This window comes from Syngnathus acus, chromosome 5 (genome assembly GCF_901709675.1).
Source record: "Syngnathus acus chromosome 5, fSynAcu1.2, whole genome shotgun sequence".
Lineage (NCBI taxonomy): Eukaryota > Metazoa > Chordata > Actinopteri > Syngnathiformes > Syngnathidae > Syngnathus > Syngnathus acus.
The window spans coordinates 10,833,171-10,857,042 of record NC_051091.1 but is presented as its reverse complement, the minus strand read 5'-3'; the positions used below and the strand labels follow the sequence as shown (position 1 = coordinate 10,857,042).

The 23,872-nt window shown below is 42.1% G+C and overlaps 1 protein-coding gene across 2 annotated transcripts in view; it reads right to left on the bottom strand.

Annotated features, from left to right (window-relative positions):
• foxj3 (forkhead box J3) overlaps positions 1-23,636 on the bottom strand; it is a 67,404-nt gene extending 43,768 nt beyond the window's left edge. Inside the window, exons 1-2 of one of the 2 annotated variants that reach the window (XM_037252670.1) lie at positions 23,337-23,636; positions 14,461-14,510 (exon numbers count right to left, since the gene is read on the bottom strand). The gene's annotated coding sequence lies outside the window, so the exon portion shown is untranslated. The remainder of the gene's footprint in view (positions 1-14,460; positions 14,511-23,336) is intronic. The other variant, XM_037252669.1, reaches the window with a different exon arrangement.
• Positions 23,637-23,872: the final 236 nt, after the last annotated feature.

Here is a 23,872-nt window from a genome sequence, read left to right as displayed (position 1 = left end):
TCCCCATTTGCATGACAGCTGGGCTTCTATTTTCCATCATTTTACAACTCATCTCACATGAATTATTTCATTGCACCTATGATCTTACAGTGAATAAACTATTGTCCAGCTGTTAGCAAATATAATGACCACGGCTCGGTAAACAGAGCGGTCCAGGTGCATCATCCAAACCCAACTCGACGAGCCTCTTTTATTAGCACCTTTTGAAGGCCTACTTTGAATTGTCTTGTCACAATTGAATCACTTTCAGGGACCTCATGTGAGTATGGCACAGATGTCACATTATAAGCAGTTCGGATTTCCTGGATCGCTTTTGGCGAGGCTATTTGAGGATTGAATATGAAGAGGGCGAGAGATCGTGGGGTTGGGGAAGGGGAGACATTTTTGTTTTAAGTGTGAAAGCGTCAACATGGCTTGTTTGATATGTATGAAATCGGGCAATCATGGTAAAGTGATAAGATGAGACAGCATGCACAAGTCTTAGCCACAAGTTAATGCTTTTGTTTTACGCCTGCAATGTATATTTTCTGACCACGGGTTATACATTGTATATGTAAAACCGCCAAATAGCTTTGCTTTAAATCCTCTTAGCTTACTGCTAACACACAATGCAAAATGGCAGGCTAATGGATAGCATTGATCTAGCAGTGCTATAATGCTTTAAGCAACGGATATTCAAACGCATGGTTCGTCAACACATAGACAGATACTCAAAGATGATTCTGGTTTTGACTCTGGACCTGCCCCCTTTTTCTCCAAAAAAGAAGAAATTACAATTGAATGAGATTAGATTTAAATTAAGACTAAATTGGAGCTTTAATCACAGCAAAGCCTTGCTAAGCAACAACTGACTGAAATCGTTTGGCTTCCGTGCATTCGTGGCCACACAATGACCCTGATGGAACAGGTAAATCAAGTCATCACTTGCTCCACTAAATGCATGTTACACCCAAGAAGACTGTGTTTAGCAAAATATGCACATACGGTATAGCGACACTTTGAATTAACCGAGGACGGGAGAACTCAGGCAAGTTCACCGTTTTCCGCAATAGAGTCAAAACACTGTCACGTTATGTAATAATAACAATAATAATACTTCATTACAGAGAGTCTTATTTAATGTTTTGCCCGGAATTTCTGACTGCATGACGACAATAAGCTCCACTCAAATACCACACGCAACCCAGCAGCCATGATTTCCTCGGGCTATTCAAGCTCACAGTCCTGCACTTACACACAAAACCTGAGACAGGTACCAAACTGGTACTCTACTGCACTTATCTACGATTTTCAAAAACGAATCCCCTATTTCTTTTTCGTTTCGATCGCAGTCACGAATCTATCACAAGCAAACACAACATCGCACGTGTGATGGACGCTCCATTAAAAACATCGTCACTAAGACAGTAAATATTTAGACAAGTGATTGTTAAATGCTCGTCCAGACGATGTGTACAAAGGGAGCCACGCCGTGAAGGGGAAAAAAGGGTGAGATTATTATGACAAGAATCTTCCTGCGGTGTGATGATAACTTGGCATCAGGGAGGGTAATCGCTAAGTGCTCCACCTTCCATCACCCCTTAAGATGTTGGCACGCGTGCTCACAACAAAAGTGCTGTGATGTAACCTGGTAACAAGCCTTTGGTATCTTCACCCTTCCCTGAAACCTTGGTCATACCTTCCACAATCAAGGCCTTTATCTAGAGTGTGGGTGGGAGAAGGCCTTGTTTTCCTAGCGCTTGCAAGGGGATAATCAGGGCGGGGTGGGAACCGGGCTCACCTGCCCCTCAGTCACTCCTCACTTTTTCCAGCCCTTTAGGGCAAAGTATTTGGAAGCGTCTAAAATAGCAACGTGTTTGAGTTGCGCGAGCGCACGTGAGCGCTACTGTCGTGTAGCGAGCTACGCTAAGCCCCGTTTTCATTAAAACACAAAGAAGGAGGAATCGGGGATTTGCCGAAGCAATCGCTTTTAATGTCAGTGCTTCCTTTCAAACGAAGGAGGCTTAATGGCGCCGCGGAAAGCGTCCCTGTGAAGAAGGCATTCATCTCTTTTTTTCTTCAATTTTAGGAAATGTCAATTACGTGGCTTTTGGGATCCAAAAGTACAGCTGGGGGACTCCTCTCTTCCACTGCTTGGAAAAGTCGTCGTTTTCGTCATAGTCGCGATTTCGGTATGTTACTGGCAAGGTAGTATCAAAAAGCATAACGAGCAGAACAAGCAGTTGCGTTCAAGGTAATGGCAGAAAGAAAAGTTTAACACTCTGCCTAATTATCTGACTGGGAGAGGCAGATATGTCAGAGCCTCTTTTAAGAGAAATTGTTAAAGATCTCTGCTGGGTTTTTTTTTTTTGTTTCACACAGCTATCTAGCGCATGTGTCAGTGATATTGGCGGCCAGCAGATTTCTCCATGCCTGAAAAGAACAAAAAAAATGTAATCGCTCCCTTACTCCCTCATTCCCACTTCACCGGTGGTCGAGCAAATCACGTCCATAATTATTCTGCCAATCAATTTGGCAGCGCATGCACGGCAGTTAAACACTGACAAGAACGACCGGTCAGAAGAAAGAAAAATAGACGAGGGGAGCAAAGATAAAAATGGCCATTTCCTTTCTACACACTGAACTCTTCAGAAGGCAGAAGAGACCCCTTTGTCTCATCAATCAGAGCCAAACATAGTCTTCTAAGTACAGCTGTACGAGGTGGAGAGGCTAGTGGGAGAAAAGCTGTGGGGGGGGGGGTTGGCTGCGGATCAAGTGAGACACTTCAGGCTGCCTGGAGAGGCCTCTAAAATCAAGCAAGCTTTGCTGACCTGAATGCGGAAACGGAAACATTGAGAGACAAAAAATGTCCATAGTAATAAACAAAATATTGAAAGTGTTGTCAACTTGGCAAATAAGAGGAGAACCTGACAAAATCTGCATTCAATAGAAAGAAATAGAATCAAAAAATGGTATTTACATTAAAACAAATGAAATTAGTCACAAACCGCACGTCGCGTCGGAACATTTTGAATTCCAGCCAGCATCAATGAGCTAGCATGTCCCATTTGTGTGGAGAAAGTCACAACCCGACAAACATCAAAGTCAATTTAAAAGACAACCATCCCACCCGATTTCCTCAACTGGTAACAGAAAACCCAGCAGGATAAAAAGGGCCGTCCATTTCCAGACAGCTTGCGATTATAACACCCCACAGACAGCGTTAGCCGCTTTATAGTGAAAAAGATGCCCACATTCAACACTGTTGGCAAACCGGCTTTCAAAGAAATGCTGGAGACATTTGATCGGCAGTAAAAATTGCCGAAGGAAGAACATACTGAAGGAGATTCAGAATCTCGTTTTACTACACACATGCTTGCGGTATAAATAATTGGGTGCAATTTTTGTGTCTGATTTAATTTTTCGGGGTAATTTAAGGTATGTATAGTTCTGCTTATCATTACCATCGCTTGTGAAAAAATTGTAGTACGTAATTGTTTATGGAAAAATATATCGCCCTGATGGATGGATTAATAGATGTGTGGATGGACAGATGGAAACAGTATACTTTACTGTAAAGTACTTGTGGATATAAAATGCTTTAATTGTTCCCCAAGAGGAGATTTTGATTTCCACTTTGATGAGAAGTCAAAGTATTGAGTACCGTGCCGCAGTCCGAAACAAATTGGGTCAACGCAAAACAAACGAGTAGTCTCTCCAGCAACATGTATTTCTGTCTGCTCTGCAACAGACACTGAACCTGAGCGCCTCGAGTCCAAAGTGCTTACACACTAACCTATAACAGAAGAGGCCGTGAGACACGCCAGAAAAAGAAGACACTCATGATGCAATCTGCAAGTCATCATCAAGACATCCAACTTTGCAGTCATTGAAAAAAGTCTTTCCAGGGGTGTTGTGACCAGGACTGGTTGTGGTCTAAACAGCTTGCCGCATGGGAGTTGGCCTTTGTTTTAGGATGTGGCAGGGCCGCCCTGACACCGACCATGCGAACCCAATTACCTTGGTCCCGACGCCCGGGGGCCTGCATTAGCACACTTCCCCCCCCCATGAGAGGCGGACTCCTTGCCAGTCTGGCAGCCAGTGAAGGCCTGCTGCTGAATCACAAATAGACCACTTGTGTATGCACTGGCGCACCAAGTATTTTGGTGACAACTTGGAGGGGCCGACTTGGTGCGCGTTAAGCGACATCGAGTCGGCTTTAGGAGTTGCTGAACCTTTTGCTGAAGTTAATATCTGTTCAGTAGTGGACTTAGTTCACTGCCAGGGGCACACTTTGAGAACACCGTGATATATCAAAGCTGACCATCTGAGTTTATTTCCCTTGCAGAACGTAATACGTCTTCTCGCCCATCAATCTAGCTAGTAAGGCGTAGCATAGATTCAGTATCCGGTGGAGTCAAGTGTACAATAAAGGTTTTTATTGATTGTTTTAAGTGTTTGCAAAGTGTGTATCACTTTGGATGAGTTGTGATCCAGGCTCGCACAATTTAGGGAAGCACAACTAGAATCATCAGAGGTTATTCCGAGTGACTAAATCTGTTGAGTTAGCGGTACAATTAAGAACATTTAACTTGTAAATCAATATTCAATCTCTGAGGAATCATTAACAGAATATTTACAGGCAGACATAGCTAAGCACTTCAATATCATTAAGCAGCGCTTTCACACCTTCACGCATTTCCTGCGTAAAGCTCTTTTTAAAAGCTCCCGAAATCCTCGTAGTGTACCTGGAGATATTATGATTCTGCCGCTAACATGCCGAGCAAGACCTCTCTGTGTTGAACTAGAAACAACATGTCACCAATTGTGAGTTTCCCAAGGAAGACTGCAATCAAAGCTTTCAGAGCATATTGCGAAGGGGGCGGCCACCGGCCATAAATCAACGACCTTTCCTCTCGGCCATAATCCAGTCGGCGGGGTTACACAAGAGCACTGAGCGAAAGGTGTGAAGTCTCAGGAGGATGGTTTTATAATTTGGTTTTCTAATCTACAAAGACACCGGCCAAGCGATCACAGACTTTGACCAGGCTGGGACAAAACATCAATATTGTGCTTCGTATTGATTTAATGTCCATGAGTTTTTGATATGCATTTGAAGGAATAAGTTTTGCACTATTTCTTTCTGATTTATTTAGATATTATTTCATCTTGGAATGGACTCTCAACCTTCTTCAGTTGCATAGAAACTCTGATAATTCGTGCAACCCTATAAATCAATCGCTGCTATATCAACACATTGTTGGCAAACTTTTATGATTCTCCAGACTCAATAATCCTCGATCAACATGAGCGTCTGTTATACACATAGTCCATCCCCGCACAGGTGAAATACAACACAAGTGATAAATTATGAATAAAAAAGGGTGTGAACACGATCAACAAGGTAACCATCACCACACTCCTACAATGCTCCACACTGTCTGTGTTTATACAAGATGAGAAATTCCTTTGGCTTTCTTTTATTTACTATGGTTAAGGATTGGAAAGTCAAGCGTGACCAAAAATGAGCGGCAGATCCGAAATATGTTTGCACTGGGAATAAGCAGGTGTTAAGGTCTATATGCCTCTACCTGTTCTCTTCATGCTGCTCCCTTCCAGATCATTTCAATTAATTTGGTTACCTGGAGACAATGTTGCTATTTACCCAGGTGGGGACGAAGGGGAAGGGAAACAGCAGTCATTGGTGGTTTAAGCTTCGCAGGCAAAAGTCAAATTGAGTGGATTTAAGGTCACAATAGGTCGGCACGGAACATTGAGGCTTGATGCAGAAGGATTATGAAAAGGATACTCTATCCAGAATGACCACCAGACGACAGTGAGGGGACTGCCACCTGATGATGGCAGGAATGCAGGAACTCCCTCTGAGTGAAGACCGATTAGTCTGACAGCAGGAGAAGCTGACTGCTGTGTTTCTAACAGGGAACTCACTTTTGAAAGATGGGCAAGGTGAAAAGGCTTTTGACATTTTCATTTTTTCTGACAACCAATGGTAGAATATTTCTGTGTCTTTGCCATTTGACTTTCTGTTTAGCATTAGCATGCTGAGACCACAGACGGTTGAAATGTCCTTTTGGATTTGACTTCAGTGTGATGCGATTCAGAATGGCAAGCCGTACATTTGCACATATTAAACATGGGAAAAGCCCAACCAACATGACCAGTGAATCGTTAATCATTTGGAATGGTGCGTCCTGATCTGGTGCATGCTCGACGCCAATAGCAGTTGCAACTGCCAAGTATGAAAATTGCGTAATAAACACCATGCGATTTGCCAAAAAGAGGAACACCACATCCTGACTGATCATTTTTACAAACAGACTGAATTCTCTCTCTATTTTTTTGAAAAGACCAAACATTCTCATCCTGTTCCTTGTATTGAAGCAATCAATGAAGTATAGTGTCTGGTGACTAGACACAACTAACAACTGTTGTGTGACTAGTAACCAAGGGAACGGTTGCCAAAAAGTCTCATGATATCAATTGCTTATTTTTTAATATTTAGTCATTTCTTATTTAACAAGGGAAACTGGTGTCATGTACCGCATAAAGACAACAGTTCAAAACATTCCAAGAAAGATTCCCAGATCCCGCTAAAAGTGATATGTATAATCAAAATGATTGTAATTTTCCCCATCTTGAGAAATGAGGTAAATTTAGTCAAGTAAACTGTGATCAAGCTGTGGCGCTCGTCAATAATCTTGACATCGATGGATGGAGACAGAGGTCAAAGGAACACATTGACGGCCTTCATTTTTTATGGGTAAAATAAAATCAAAACGGCACAGCTAGTGAATTTCAGAGCACTGAATGATGAGATTTATCACACTCTTTGGGGGCCAAATGAATGACTGTAAATAAAAATTAATGTGGAGGCCATTTTCAAGGCAGTTAATCCTCAAGTTACTGGAATTAGGTATTTGATTGCATTTCCTTGATTGATGTGTTGAACAATTATTTGTGAAATATTTGAAATGGGATGCGATCTTCTGACAAATGTTGTGTTTTGATGCGATGGATTTTGTGACAATAGTGACGTCCTCTTTAGGCCCAAGGCTTGAAATAATTCTAAATTTGCAGCAAAACACAATCAATAACAAAATCGAGAATTTTTCTGATAATTGAACCGATAGTCCCAATTTTTTTTGCGAAACTGGACAATTAATAGAAACTTAATCGTGACTTTAATTTTAGCTTAGACTTTGAAGCGATTTATACTCCGGAGCGACTACAATCGCTACAAGAAAGTGCAAAATCTAATTTCTTCAACCTCAAAACACTCCAATCTAGGCTTTCGTCTCGCAAGTGTTTTAAGCTGCAAAACATTAGAAAATAAAATAAAGCTCCACTGCACTGCATGCTGATTAGCAGGGTGCATTGTGTTTCTTTTTTTTTTTCACACCCTGTCTTGCTGGTGTAAAAGATAAGGCTAATTAACTTGGCACCATTTGCATCTCGACTTGAGCGTCGGGATGAGCAGCCATAGAGAGCTAATCAAACATTTGATTCCAGAGGAAATATTCCGTCACTTCTAAAATTTGCGAATAAAAAAAATTCCCCCGATAAAGCTGTCAGCGTCTCACCTTTTTCCTCCACATTCCCCTTCTTCACTTTACATTCCTGAGTTTAACCTCCCCCTTCTCCTCTTCGCTCTTCGACTACCGCCACACAGGCTGCGCTCATTACGGCGGATTTGCATGTCTGCTCCAGAGTTCCATGAGAAGAGATGAAACAGAACTCCCAGTGGCTCCCTCTGCACAGCTTCACACATCTGACAGAGAGCGAGCGCTCCACGTTTGGGCCCCAGACGCAAGCTGGCAAACACCAAATGTAGACTTCACAGAGATATGAATTTACGCCTCACACGCAGTCGTCGGGCTCCGTACATTGGTGTAGGGAAATAAATTGGTAAAACAAGCCGAATCTTCCGGTGACTTCCTGCTCAGGTGATGAGGAGGAAGTTGTCTTATACAACTGTGACATCTGTGACTTTGATTTCACTTAGTTGTCGGACAGTAGAGCAACAAATTGACGTTGGTTCCCTTGCATTTATTTATTTTATTTCCGCTGCTGTAGTTCATCTATTATTGTTTATTTGGGAGGGGAACTAGCCTTTATTGTTGGTTGAAAGATAAAAGTATTGCTTTGACGCCACCTTGTGGCACCTCGGGTCCAATGAACTATGTTGAAGTGACTGGAGGAGCTTCATATCATTCTGAGGCATGCGTATCAAAATGTTGTATATCAGATTACAATCGTCCCTTGTCATTGCAATTTATTTTTTCAGTCTCTCGATCGCACATTTTTATATTGCACAAATTTAATTCCAGCTGACTATAGGCAGTAGGCGGGGACACCCTGAATTGGCTGCCAGCCAATCACAGGGCACACACAGACAACCAACCAGTCACACTCACACCTACGGACAATCTGGAGTGGTCAATTGGCCTACCGTCTATATTTTTGGAATGTGGGCGCCAACCGGAACACTCGGAGGAAACCCACGCAGGCACGGGGAGAACATAAGAAGGCCAAAGCTGGAGTCCAGCCCCGGATGTCAAGTATAGACCTCTGTCGGTGCACTAGCAACTCCTTAATTGAACAAAACGGTAACAAAAATAAGCCACGCAGATGTAGAAAGAGAGGATGGCAACCCTCAGTGGACAAAAATGTATGCAGATTTTCTATTTGTATTATGCATCAAGCTTTCAAATCCCTCTCCTTCGCCACGTGGGCCTGACCTTTAAAACAGGCAGAGAATCACAAAATCATGATCAACTTTTCATATACTTGGTAGGCTAGGCAAGACCTATTGTGGACTCAGAATAAATCTCTTAACAGTAGTCCAATTTGTAACTCCTGTGAGACTTCATATTGACCAGCCCTTAATGATTCATTTCAGACTACAAGCCAACAATGTGGATTTTGCTACAACAGCATGCCAGGTACCACACCAACAGGAAAACCACATGAATGGTTCACCAAACAAAAAATATCAATGACACCACCAATTAATCAACTTTGACTTTCATGACATCACAGTCAACTACGGTCGCTCAAGCCCTTTTTGTCTTGTCCTTTGTGGCCATTCCATTCGGGTCCTATTCAGGATGACTCACTCGGTGAAAGTGGCGCATCATGTGGCATGCGGCATGAGTCACAGCCAAAGATAAGGTCCGAGGCCACCGGCGAGGCGCACATGCAGTCGCCCTGTGTTGTTCTCACACTGACCACATCGTGAGCTCGCATTGAGGACAACATCGTTCGGAACGCAAGCGGCCACTGTCCCTGACGGCGGCGGCGTGAACGTCTTAATTGCGTCACGCCGACGAGGGAATTCTTATTCATGTGACTCACAAGCACGTGAGGGCCTGCCAAACTGAAGAAAACTTGGCCGTTATATTTATACACTAAACTTTCACATCCTTATTTTCAAAATTGTTTGGCCGGAATAATACAGTACATAACTTTGTCAGTTATGTTTGAACATGCCACGTCATATTTTCTTGCCAAATGAAGAACAACAAAAGGATTTTGGTTCTCTTTATATGTTGAGGTATTTGCTATTGACTCAAGTTCAATAATGGCGAGAAATCGCAAAGAATAGCAGCTGTGGAGGGGTTGCTTTATGAGAAAGATGAATGCCCCCAAAAAAAAAAAAAAAGAGACACTTCTTGAATGCCGGGTGAAATAACTGTGAAATCACAAAGAGAAGTGCACAAATGCTCGGTAAAATGTGTTAAAATCACTTTTCAGACAGCATTGAACACTGGAAACCAAACGAGCTCGGTCGACTGTGCGGCGCTTATGGAGCCCTTTTCGTCAACCCACTGCCCCCTCACTAACCTCCTACACAACCAGTGACCACCCCCAAGCCCCCCAGCGAGAATCCTTTCAGACCAAACACTGCTCTGCCTGCTGCATCTTAATAGGATGTGGGGAAACTAGAAGGGAAATGAAGGCACGGTAAGTCTTTAGGAGGAAGTCGAATAAATGAGCCAACACGCACCCCGGGGCGGGCACGCCGGGGGCTTTCCAGGAGGTCGGAGCGAGCGCGGCCAATCGTGTCAAGGCGAAGGCGGCAGACACAACCTAAACTGACATATCAAAGCGGCCGAGTCTTATCGAGGGAAGAAAGAGGCTGCTGAGGTGTCGCATTTGATGGCATGTTGCGGCATACAACCGGGACAGCATGCCACCCCTCCTAGAAGAAAAGCAATTAGAGATCAAGCAATCCGACAGAATCTTCAAATCAAAACCAAAAATATATTTTCCTTATGGGAAATCATAATACTTCAAATGCTACACTACGTATGCTCAATAATGTTCATCCTGGCCGGAGCTCATGTTACAGTGCACTAAAGCAGTTTGAAGAAGACACTTGGGAAAAATAAGTAATATCCTTTCCGTTGCCGTCTGCTTCTTCCTAATCCATATATTTAAAGCCACCTGTTCAAACTACGATTATTACTATAACAAAGTAACTACAGCTTCAGGCTACGTAGACCGGTTCATGCTAAAAAAGGATTTGTCGACACACATAATCTGACAACATGAATAGAGTGCAAACTGAAAAATGATCGCTTGTAAACAAATAGCAGAGCATAATGACTGCTCTCAAATTCGAGCGTGATTAGAGCAAGTTTTACATGATACCGACTTGTACTTTTAATTGACTAACAAAGCTCATCGACTATTATGCGATAATGAAGGGAATCCTCTGGGTTGGCTTTCCGTGCTGACGCAGCCTTAAAACTTGCTTCATCTAAAAATGGGCACCTTAAGTGCATTTCAAATGACTTATATTTACCCACTACATTGTCTCGCAAAGAAAACGGGGAATCTTCTGGCACTCCTCGAAGACTGAGAAAGTAGGTCACTCAGTCTCCTGTGAGTCAGAGGCTTTGGCAGGGGACCAAGAGGAGCAGGTATGACGGAGAGAGACGAGACGAATGGTAGACCGATAGACTTTTCATCAGCGCTTTCGAAAGGACACCAAGTTTACGTGCTGCAATATAATTTGATCACTGGCACATTTGTAAGTTTAAGGACGTGCTAAATGGCTGCGACATTATCTATTAATAGTGAGGCAAATTCCGTTTGTCTGCTCACAATTTGGCACCAATAAAGTTGAATACAATGTACAAGAGGCAATTGGATAACTTCAGAAAATAGTCAAATGTGAATTGACTAAAAAGTGGATTGATGCCAATAAAATTGGAAAATTGAAAAAGGACACATTGGATCGACTCTGTCAATGCACAATACTCTGTGAATTAATTAAAAACAAAACACTGGATGAATTAAAACTAAAGTCAAGCCAAATGTTCAAACTGTGCCCTCAACTTTTTCTTTAATTATAGTGCAGTGCTGTGTTAATAAAGTTCAGTTGTATTGAACTTTTAAGGACAATCTCATTTCTTCTTTGAAAAGTTTGTTTCCCAACATTTGTTTGGGTACTCTCTAATTTGCAAATTTCAAGACTTTAACTGAATTGCTCATTGACTACAGCTTTTATTTTCATACGTCTGCTCACAATGTGTTCAAACTGCGGCTTACAATAACATTAAAAGTACTTTTTTTATCATGAATTATGGGAATAAAATATTTAAAATCTTATTTTTCAAAATAGGACAAAAATAAATGTATTATTATCATTATTATTATTATTATTATTATTAAATTACTATTTGAATTTTCTCTCACAAATCCCAAATCAACCGAATACATGAAAGGCTACCAACGTGTATCCGCCATAGAAACGCACATGGCGATTCTCTCCCCTAAAACCAGGTCCCCAGACACGCCAAGTCCCAGCCTCCCAGCAGTCTTTTAATACTGCACACATTCCCTGTAAGTAAAGCTGGGTGATTTGTCAGCTCGCAGGTGCAGGCACACTGCTTTCCAGGGCTCTGGGCTTCCCTCCCAAAGCCGCAGCTTGCTGGCAGAGTGGCTAGCTGTCACGGTCAGAGCCCAATATTTCCAAACAATTCCTGATTTTTCTTTTTTTTTGGGGTGGTGACTCACACTTGTCGAAGCCATAGGTCACGCACTCACCTGGGGGATAGCCCACGTTCTGACGCCCGTGTCCCTTTACGAACCGACGCAAGCTTTTAATGACGGCGGGCACGAACGGCGTCGCCTTCACCGTAGCGTCCCCTCATCCCAAAGCGCTCCCGCCTGCTCATTCATCCACCCTGAGGGAGAGGCACGCAAGCCAGAGGAAGGATGACTCACCGGCGTAACAAGATGCATTCTTTGGAATTCTCTGCAGACGTGTTGTTTGCTAAACGAAGAGCACAGGAGGTGCAGAAAAGTAGTAATGCAGGCCAACATAAAAAAAAAACAACAAGAAAAATGAAGAGGTAATCAAGCGCCACTATGCCTGAGAGGGAGAAAGAAGCAAACGGTGGGGTTAATAGAGCCGGCGCAAGTCATCACTTGTGTGGGTTTCCTGGTCCACAGAGATCAACATTCTCTCCAAATCCAGAGAGAGAGAATCCTTGGCATTGATCGGGGGTTTTCTGAATCACACATGGAGACCGCAAACTCAACATCTAAGGCTAATACGTCAAGTTTTACATGAAGCCAGGCTCGAAGAGGTGTTGATAAATGATTCTGCCGAGTGTGTCAAGCCCTTGGAGACACCGAGGTATGAAGAGAAGCGTTTTAATGATCGGGTCCAACAGATCCACGGCGGCCCCTTCCAACTGAGGCCGCGTCACGACTTGGCGCTCGCCCGTGCGGATCACGAGCCTCGTGCACATTACACGCTCTCCAATTTATGCTTTTAAGCCCAAGTCTCCAAACTGACTGAACCCACATTTGCATGCAGTTGAGAACAGAATCCAAAATGGCAAGAGTTTGACTTTAGTAGACCGTATATTGCCGGGAACGTCTGCTGGTAATTTCCTGAGATAATGTTCAGATTGCGTGAAGCTATTCCTCTGTCACACTTGCCCGACAAATGATGAATTGTAGAACGGACGTGACTGATCGAGGCAATAAACACAATCTGCTTTGAACATTAGCAAACGTGCATTTGGCGAAATTTACATCGTCAGCCGGGGTCCGATCATTCTCATTTGGACGTTACTGACAGGTCTGTGCAGGACCTAAGAAAGGTGTGACATTACAGCCTCTTGAAGGGTTTAATGATTCATACTATTGCCTCACCTTGCCTCCTACGAACTTATTTGCCCTCAGAAGCAGTGAATTGGTCGCCATGATCAATTGTTCTTAAACAAGCCATCACCTTGGATGACTCACACGCTTTGCGAGACTTTGGATCTGAGTTTCGGAGGAAATGCTTGCAAGGTATGTGGTTTAATCATTACAGTAGCTCCTACTTTGTAGAACAAATGCATCATTGACAATGAGGTAAAACCCCAGCCACAACAATCTGGGCCGGAAAAGCAGCGACGGGGAATTTTCTCAAACTATAATGTGTTATGTCAGTAAGACTGTTTTTTTTTTTTTGTGGTTAAGCACATTATTAAAAATAAATATATATATAATAATTAAAAATAGCATTAAATTAGCATTCTTATTAGCATTCTCAATAACTGACTATAAAAACTGAAAATCAGTTTTACAGAATTGACAGCAATATTTTGGTGCAATGACCATTTGGAGACGATTGCCAGCAATCATAAATATGTAACCAAGCATACATGTTACGGTTTGTATTCTGGTGTTGAGCTTTCAGTACAGACGGACACTTAAAATACAACAGATGCATGGCTGCCTACCATCCACACGTTTGGTTGCTTTCAAACAAAAGAGTAGGCGACCGATTGCATATAAAGTGCGCAAGTGAGACCACAGTGGAAGATTTTAAATGTGGAGAATTATTCATTATGAACTGATGAGCTTTCCACTTGTGACTGGATGCATTTTATCTACTCATTCATTTACATGGCATTTTTTTAGCACGCGCCATTAGGCTCTTAATTGCACAGTTGGGAGCACGTGATGTATTTTCAACACAAAAGGTATATGCTAATTAGCCGCAGTCAGTTCTGAGAATGCAATGCAAGGAAAGAGCCAACTGAACGCTTGATTTGTTTTATAATATCGTGAACGGAATGAGTCAATGAGATACCATTCACTTCAGGCATTGCCACCCCCTTGTATGTTCTTTTTTTTTTTTTTTTAATATATGCCCAGCGAGCTCTTACAGTAAAATGTAACTGATGAGTCAGTTTGGTTAACTAAATTGTTAAGAATCGATAATGAATTACCATATAACTTTTTCTTTAATAAATGCAATGAGATTCTGCAAAATGACAGCATGAGAGGCGTAACAGAAGATTTCATTTTTTTTTTGGTTCCGTTATTTTTTGCCATCTATGATTCCACTGCTTTTACTGACGTTTTTGCCATGGTGCCATTTTGGTATCTCGAATATATCAAGGTATTCTATACAGGTAGAAAATCAGAGTCAAAATTTTGCTGACTCACCAAGCGCTTCATCGACTTACTGCACCCCAAGTAGATGCCTTCTCTTCCGGCTAAAAAAAAATTGGATAGCATCTGTTAGAGCAGACGACATTACCACGCTGAAAAATGGTATCTGTAAAGCTGCAGTCGATTTCAGAAAGTAAGTGTAAGTATTTCATGATTAAAAACTCCTCAACGGTGACGCGAAAAGAATTAAGAATCACTTTGCAGTTGATTAAAGCCACTGGCAACTATCTGAGGAATTACAGTAAGATGAGGCAAAACGGTGGATTCTTTAGCACATTTCACTCCATATCCAATTAGGAATCAGAGTAGGAGTCAGTGCTTACAGTTTATGGACGACTCAATAGACAAAAATTCCTTGAATTTATTAAAAAGAAAAAAGTATTGGGCTTCACTGAATATATTCTCCTCATCGTGATGGGTAGTGGGGAGAAGTTGTTCAAATGAAAACTGAGCGAGGGCCTCTTTAAAAATTCATTCATTTACAGCAAAAAAAAAAAATAGATTGAAGCGCCCGGCTCCAAAATTTGGCTCCGGAATCACATTAATGGTGAAGCATCTCCCACAACGCCTGGAGCTGTTGCCTGGTGAAAGACTGCACACCTTGAGAATCATTTCTTTTCAATTATTACTAAAACAATGCGTGTCTAATTGTCACATTTAATTAAGTCAATCTACGGAGGAGAAAATCAAGGGAGCTGAGCGAAAATCCTGCAAATCCTGCAAACCCTAATTAATATAAAAAATAAAAAAAAGATGAAGAATAAGTCATTCCCATGATGCCGTGCCAGTGTCGTTCTTTTCAACATTTGATATGTCGGCTTTAGAGACTCAATGACAGCTGCTCCCCCCCCCCCACCTTCCAAAAATGCCGAGAACTGCAGTTACAATAATTGCTCTGGCCAGCACTAAATGAGGTTCACTTAAGTGCAATTATCCCCCCTGACCCTCCCCCCCCCCCCTAAAGACACTTCTCTAACACAGAAGTGGGCTCACACAATGTGACGGCAAACAAGATTGAAATTGGAATCGGGGAGGCGCTTCCGAGCGGATGAATGGCTCCACGGCTCATCTGCATTCTAGTGAGGAGGCACGGTGGCTCTAATGAAGACTGAGCCACTTCCTCCTCCTTCTCCTCCTCCTCAGGCCTCCAACTTAAAGTGTGAGGAAGGATATTTTGGGGGAAAAAGCCTCCACTGGTCGCCATGGAGAAGCATTTGCAGCAGAGCAGAGTAAAAGGAAAGCTTTTAACCTCTGTTCAAGGTGAAAAAGGTCAGAGTTAAAACTCAGTCGTGTGACCAGATCTTACTTGAAATTCCACGCAAGAGAGGAATTTGAAAGCAGCACATCAAGGTGAAGAAATATGTCTGCACCTTACTAGAGCTGCATTAAAGGATTAACTATGCGTGTGTGTGTGTGTGTTGTGAGGGCAGCTAGTGTTTGGAAAGTCTGCCTCGCATTTCTGAGGTTCCAGGTTTGAAACCCAGGCTTTCTTGTGGTACGTGTACCAGTCTGCAAACCGTTGACACTCGGTTGTAGTCGCAGCAGCTCGTGTAATAACTGTGCGCATGTTTATTTTGTTCACCTAGGCATGCACTTGATCTTTTTAAAGAATGAAATGATCCCAAACTTTGGACATTCTTTGTCTTTTATGCACTCCATCCTCCTGGTTCGCAACCAACATATTTCTAGTCCAGTCCAAGGTGTACCCAGCCAGTATAGGCTCCAGCTCACCTGTAATTGACCAAGACAGTGTTCAAGGTAACTGTACTGGATTATTGTATATATAAAAATATATTCATGAATAAATTGCCTCCTACCAATAACGCAGCACAATAGAATTTTTGCCTGGGGGGCTGCGATGTGGTGGTCTAATACGGTTTTGCGGCAGACGGTACTTGTTGGTAGTGTGTGTGTACGTGTGTGTGTTTGCATGTGCAGTGGTGGGGTGGGAGGGTTGCGTGTCTGTGATGAGTCTGCATGTAGCCACAGGCTCAACTACCACCGGGAGGCTGATAACTGCACCTCACGGATGGCCATTTGAATAATCACTTCAACAAGGGGAGAAATTAAAAAGGCTCTCAGTGTGAAGGGGGGCTAGGCATTGGGCCATGCGCCGCATTCCAAATGAGGCACCGCTATTCCAACAGTGAAAGCCCCCCCCCCCGAACAATCACAAGCCTCGCCGTTGACATCCATCCCAAATTGTCGCGTGTCGCATCATGAGTAATCTATGAAATGATGCGCAGATGGGTGTTTTCTGTTCCGTGGCAATTAAATATCAAACCCCCACAAAAGCTGTAGAAACGGGGGAATGTTTTTTTTTTTACATATTTAATACATATCTGAAGGCATACGAATACTCGTACTGTACTGCAAAAGAAAACTAAAATGAAGCAAAACTACTTTTATAGATACCACTGCCACATAAAGTAAGTTCATCGCTAGCAAGAAAAAAAAGCTCACATTTAAAGGAAGGGTGATTAAAATGCAAAACCAAGTTTGACCTTTCATTGCGAACGCTGACTAATATTACTTCCAGTCTGAGGTGGCTTGAGATAGTTGGAGGATGGAGAGTTGCACAATCCACCCATCCATCCAATTTCTAACTAGTTTGCCATCATTCAAGTCACCGGGGAGGTGGAGCCTATCCCATCTGACTTGCATTCTGGACTGGGCGACAGCCAATCACAGGGCACAAGCTATAGACAAACAAACAAACAATCTTTAATGAACCTATCACGCATGTTTTTGGAATGTGGAAGAAAGACAGAGTACCGGGAGAAAACTCCCGCAAGCACTGGGAGAACATGTAAACTCCAGACTTGAACCTGGAACCCTCAACTAAGTTGCAAACATGCTAACCATTAGCGGGTATGCACTGCCCAGTCATAAATTGAACGCCAAGTCATGCTTAATGACAGTCATATGCTAGTTTCCATTTGACTATTTTAGAATTTTTCATACAAATATTTAACAAAATTATGGCTTAATTACAGTGCTAGCGTAAATTAGTAACTAGTGATTCCCAACCCACATGGTGCCATGGCTCATATACTTTTGGCCCCTGTTGGGCCATCATGAGCCAATTTGTGGTGGCCTAAACAGAACTGGCCCCCAAATTAAAACAATACTTTACACAAAAAAATCACAATTATATATGTCAGCTTACCAGTGAATGAAGTAGAGAAGAATGTAAATACAATCGAGTATGCAGTATCAGTGGGCAATCAAGGCAGCATTAAAAATATGTGCACTCCCAAAATTTATAATTATACATGTTAAATGGTGATCCCGGGCCCCCATTAATGTTGGACGCTGTAAAGCATTACAAGTCCTGGCACAAATTGAAGAAAAAGACATGAATATGACCGTAACAATGTATCACAAACTATAAAATTAAATATATTAAACACATTTCAACATTGCATTCAAATTTAAATAGCTTCCACCTGAAGTGCTCATGAACTTGCATATGACAAAGACTCAACAACACTAACAACCCAGGCTAAACTTGCTTACAGGATCTACTTCGGGTGACCGAATTGTTTTGATAACTGAACTTTATAGAGCCTAACTTTTTCGAACTTTACGCTATGCCGCCCTCCAAAAAAAATGAGGGTTACGATGAACTTAAATCATCCATTGACCTGATACGGCAAGACATTACCACACTTTTAGAGCAGCAAGCCACCCTGCTCCAGCTAACGTCTGAGCTAACGGAGCTTAAGAACTTATCGAAGGAGAAAGACGAGAAAATCCTGTCGCTTGATCGGAGAGTAGATGCACTGGAGCAGTACTCCCGACAAGAAGACCTCATAATCACGGGTCTAAAAACATCTCACCGCTCCTACGCCAGGGCGGCGGGTCCTTCGGATCCCTCGACAGATGACTCTCCATCGGACGAGCTGTCAACGCTCGAAGATCAGGTAGTACAGTTTTTCGAGAGTAAGCACATGGAACTCCAGAAAGGAAACATTGCCGCTTGTCACACACTCCCAAGAAACCGAAAACGACCACTGGATCCTCCGAAAATTATCATTCGGTTCGCAAATAGGAAACATAAAGTGGATCTTTTGAAGCAAGGGAGGAAGCTACAAGGAACGGGTGTTTACCTAAATGAGCACCTCACTAAGAAGAATGCTGAGATAGCCTGGAACGCACGCAAACTGAAGAAGGAAAACAAGATTCTCGCAACGTGGGTCAGGAACTGTAAAATATGGATTAAAACAAACGGAGCAACACCAGAAGATGTCAAAACTCTCGTTGTGAGTGAACTGGAGGAACTGAAGAAATGTGGCCTGGTGGTGGGGGAACCAAACATTTACAATGGCTGAACTAATGACCATTAACTGGTACCTATGGACCCTCCGGACGAAAATAATGGATTACAGCGAAGTACAACAAGGCAAACAGAGACTGGCAGGGAGGACATCCATCTCAGGTAGACAGTTCCCCTACACTTTTCATGCCATCCAGTGACATTCTCACAAATGCAGGAATTTCTGTCCCACCGAATCTTGACTCTTTACTATTTAATTCATTTGACCTAGAGAATGCTAATGCTGGTATCTATGAGTCCTTCCTTAACCCAGATACAAATTACACTCCCTTAAAATCTGTTGAAATGTCATGTGAATATTTTTCTGAAGATATGTTTAACAAACTGTGCAATACTCCTCCTGGCCACTGCCAAACAAATGTATTCTCCACTGTCCACTTCAATGTACGGAGTATCTCTAAAAATTATGATGGTCTAAAAACCTATTTATCAACCTTAACACATTCTTTTTCAGTAATAGCTCTTACTGAAACTTGGATGGTTGATAATACATCTAGCTATCCTCTCTCTCACTACACTCCTATACATTCCTGTAGACCAAACAAGCAAGGTGGAGGAGTCTCACTGTATGTGATTGATAACTTAAATTTCTCTCCCAGAAAGGATTTAAGTGTCAATTTTGACATGACTGTAGTAGAATCTGTGTTTATAGAACTCTCCTCTTGCTCACTTATAAACAACAAAAATGTGATAATTGGATGTATATATAGACCACCAGACTCTGATAAAATCACCTTCAATGAAGCCCTCGACTCTACTCTAGAAATTATAAACAAAGAAAACAAATTATGTGTCTTACTTGGTGACTATAATATTAATTTGCTTGAATCTAAGCAGTCACATACAGCAGACTTCCTTAATACATTATATTCCAGAAACTTTTTCCCTCTTATCAACAAACCCTCCAGGATCACAAGCTCAACGGCCACTCTCATAGACAATATCCTATTTAATTCTCTAGACTACAAGATAACATCTGGCCTTTTGATCTGTGATGTATCCGACCATCTACCTGTCTTCCATCTCATCCACAATGATAGTAGTCCTGAAATCAAAGATCATATTGGAGATCAAATGAAATTCCGCAAATTTACTGAGAAAAACATGGTATCTTTTATATCTATCATCAGCTCTGTGTCATGGGATGAGGTTATCCTGTTGCAAGATGTCAACAAAGCCTATCACTCCCTTCTAACAATACTCACAAATGCATTAGAGTTCTCCTTTCCTTTAACTTCTAGTCGTAAAAATAACTCTAAGGGGAAACCATGGATAACGGATGAACTAAAAAAATCTTCACGTAAAAAAAATAAACTATATAGAAAATCTATTGCAAATCCCATCCCTATAAATATAGAAACATACAAGAAATATAAAAACAGATTTACAGCTTTACTAAGGAAAACCAAACAAACTTACTATGCTGATAAATTTACACAAGCCTCCGGTGACATCAAAACAACGTGGAATCTTATCAACCATTTATTACATCGCAAGAAATCAAAAACATCGACCCCAAATGAGATGCTGGGGAAGAATAGAGCTCATTCAAACCCAATAGATATTTCTAATGGTTTCAATGATTTCTTTGTAAATGTTGGCGCTACCTTGGCATCTAGCTTCTCAACCTCTGATACAAGCCCCTGTTGCCTTATTAAAGGGCAGTTTCCTTCACTCTCCATTCTTGACCCTCCTAGTGTTGAGGAAGTTTACAACATCGTCATGAGCTTGAAAAACTCGGCCCCTGGCCATGATGAGATCAGAAGCATACTTATTAAGAAAATTATTCATTCAATAATAATTCCACTAACACACATTTTCTCCTTATCTTTAAAATTTGGCATTGTACCCCAAGAATTAAAAATTGCTAAAGTCATTCCTATCTTCAAAGCTGGTGAGACTAATGAATATGGTAATTATCGACCTATATCCGTACTTCCTTGCTTCTCCAAGATTCTAGAAAAACTGGTTTACTCAAGATTGGCAAAGCACCTAGAAACAAACAATATTCTCTATAAACATCAATACGGTTTCCGCAAAAAGTTTTCTACTGAGCATGCACTGCTTCAGCTTGCCAACCACATCTCAACGGCTCTTGACAATAAGAAATTCGCTCTTGGTGTCTTTCTAGATTTAAGCAAAGCATTTGATACTGTCGACCATAAGATCCTCATCGCTAAGCTAGAGAGATATGGAGTGAACGATTCTGCCCTGAAATGGTTCACAAACTATCTCGCCAACAGAGAACAATATGTATATATAAATGGTTGTTCTTCCAACAGATCTAAAATACTATTTGGGGTCCCGCAGGGCTCAATATTGGGTCCTCTATTATTTTTGGTGTACATAAATGATTTTTCCATGTCTTGTTCAAATTTTCTTCCTTTGTTATTTGCGGATGATACCAATCTCATTGCCACCCACGAGGATTTTAATTTCCTCATTGCACGTGTGAATACTGAGTTGCACGCTGTTACAAAATGGTTCAAAATAAATAAGTTGTCACTCAATATAAACAAATGTAACTTCATGATCTTCTGCAATATAAATAAATCTTACCCCAAAGAACAGGCCAAAATTTACATAAATAATAACGAAATCCATCAAGTTACTAGCACTAAATTCCTAGGAGTTATAGTAGATAAACACTTAAACTGGTCTGAACACATTGATTTGGTTTGCAAAAGATCCATGAAAACGCTAGGTATCTTACGAAAAGTTTGTCCCTTGGTCCATCCGTCTGCTCATCTCACTCTGTATTATAGTTTCCTCTTTCCTTTACTCAATTACTGCAACATAGTCTGGGCAGCTACATATCCAACATACCTCAGCAAATTACTCATCATACAAAAGAAGTTCCTAAAAATGATCTCTTTTTCAAATAGATATGAACCATCGGCACCATTGTTTAGAAACTATTCATTACTGCCAATTGATAAAGTAAATATTCATCAAACCTGTCTACTCACCCATAAATATATATACAGGAAACACTGTCTTCCAGCCACTTTTCATAATTTCTTCGCATTTGTATCGGAATTACATTCTTATCCTACAAGACAGGGGGACAATCTCCACCCACCGTCCTGTCGAACATCACGCCATCAATACAATATCCATTTTAGAGGGCCCTCACTCTGGAATGAGCTACCAATCCATATTCGATCCATATCTTCACAGGTTGCTTTTAGAAAGCACCTGAAACACCACCTTCTCCACTCATGATCCTACCAGTCCAAAATTACTCCACCGCACTCAGCTGATCCATACTAAGAACATCAACTTAAACCACTATTTATACCCTGATTCTTCCTTGTTTTGTTATTTTCTGTTTGCAGTTCTTCTGCTTCCGCTCAGCTATTTTCTTACCTGGTGTTTTTTGATTGTTTCAACATCACTAAAGTGTCAAATTTTGTTTCTCTTGTTTCTCATTTTGTATAGTGTATTTGTTTATGTATGTATACGTTCACTTTCGTATATATGCATATATAAATATGACGATTTAATATTTAGCTAGTTATGCTTGTGTTTATTCATTGATGTTTATTCATTTATATATATATATATATATATTATTATTATTTTTTTCTTTCTTAAACACTTGAATAATATTTGATGTCACAGCACTTTGTTTGTTGTGCACTTTGATTATACAGGAGTGGAGCTCCTTACAAGCCCTAGGCTTCGTCTCCCTCCCTGCACTGTTATTTGTTATAATAATATGTGCTAAACAATAAACTAAACTAAACTTAATAAATAATTTTCAGATCAGTTTGGTTAAACTGTATAAATAAACACCTGATGATCTCGCAGACATCAACTGTTAGGACTTCTGACAAATTCGTCGCTGTCGAAGCAACTAGACTGTGTAAATCGAGGAGCCCTCGATATTTACATGCGTGTGGGAACGACACGCCTCTAGTGGAAATCCAAACACAGCTTGGTTATCAGATTTTCAAGGGGCGATCCGACTGTGATGTTTTGAGGCCATGCGGGTGTACCTATTGTAGTGGCCGGCCGCCGGGTTGCGTATACCACACTTGTTGAGCCTCGGATCACAAGTATGAGTATATTTATGTTTGGGAAGAATTCAATGGCGGTGTGCGAGGAGGCGATTGACAGCGGGGGGGGGGACGCACTGCAACAGCTGTGAGTCAAATGCCACCAGGGCACGCAGGAAAGCCAAATGACACATAGCCTCACACACATGCATGCAAAGACACACGCGCGCACACACTTCCTACTGCACACGCATACCAAACAGCTAGCCTAGCTGTGGGAGAGAGCTGGGGGTACGTCACTACATTACACCCAGAAAAGAGGGTGTCTCCCCCCCAGCCAAACCACCCTCCGCGCGCCCCCCTGCCACGGCGAGCGGAAAGCTGTCAACCGGGGCCTGCGCGCCGGGTTCGTCCCCCCGCCCCTCCTCCCTCCTCGATGTGAGAACTTGAACGCAGCACACTTTGCCCGACAAAAAGTCGCTCATTTAGAGGACCCTGGTATAACTTCCATGCCCTTGTAGCGCACTTACTCTGTTGGGAGAGATAGCTGATGTTGACGGTGGTCTCCGTAATCCTCGCGGTAGTTTCGCACTTAACTGCTCCCGCGATCTGACGCCGTCTGCCTCCTGTGGGCCGGCGGGATCCCCGAGAGTGTCCCCCGCGCGCTCGAACGTTTGTCGTCCCGGGTAATGAGCCGCCGAAGGTTCGCCGGTGTGCCTGCGGTGCCGTGGCGTCCCTTCACTGCTTCTCTCTCTCTCTCTCTACGCCTGCCTTGCCTTCTCCCCGATTCGCCTCTCGCTCGGCAGCAGAGCCAACATCCGGGACTATCCACGCTCAAGTCGGATCTACTTTTTAGCGTACGCCGTTGCGCGCACGAAGGTTTAGTGTGCGCCCCCAACACACAAACGCGCACGCACATACTTCAGTCGCCGCCTGTTCCGCTCTGAAAAATAGTGCCACGTATAGAACGCAAGGAATCACATTTCTGTTGTCCGTGTAAAACGAGTAATACAATAATTCAATGCTTGATAGATGAAGTATATGATAATTGGAGGCAACTTGTCGA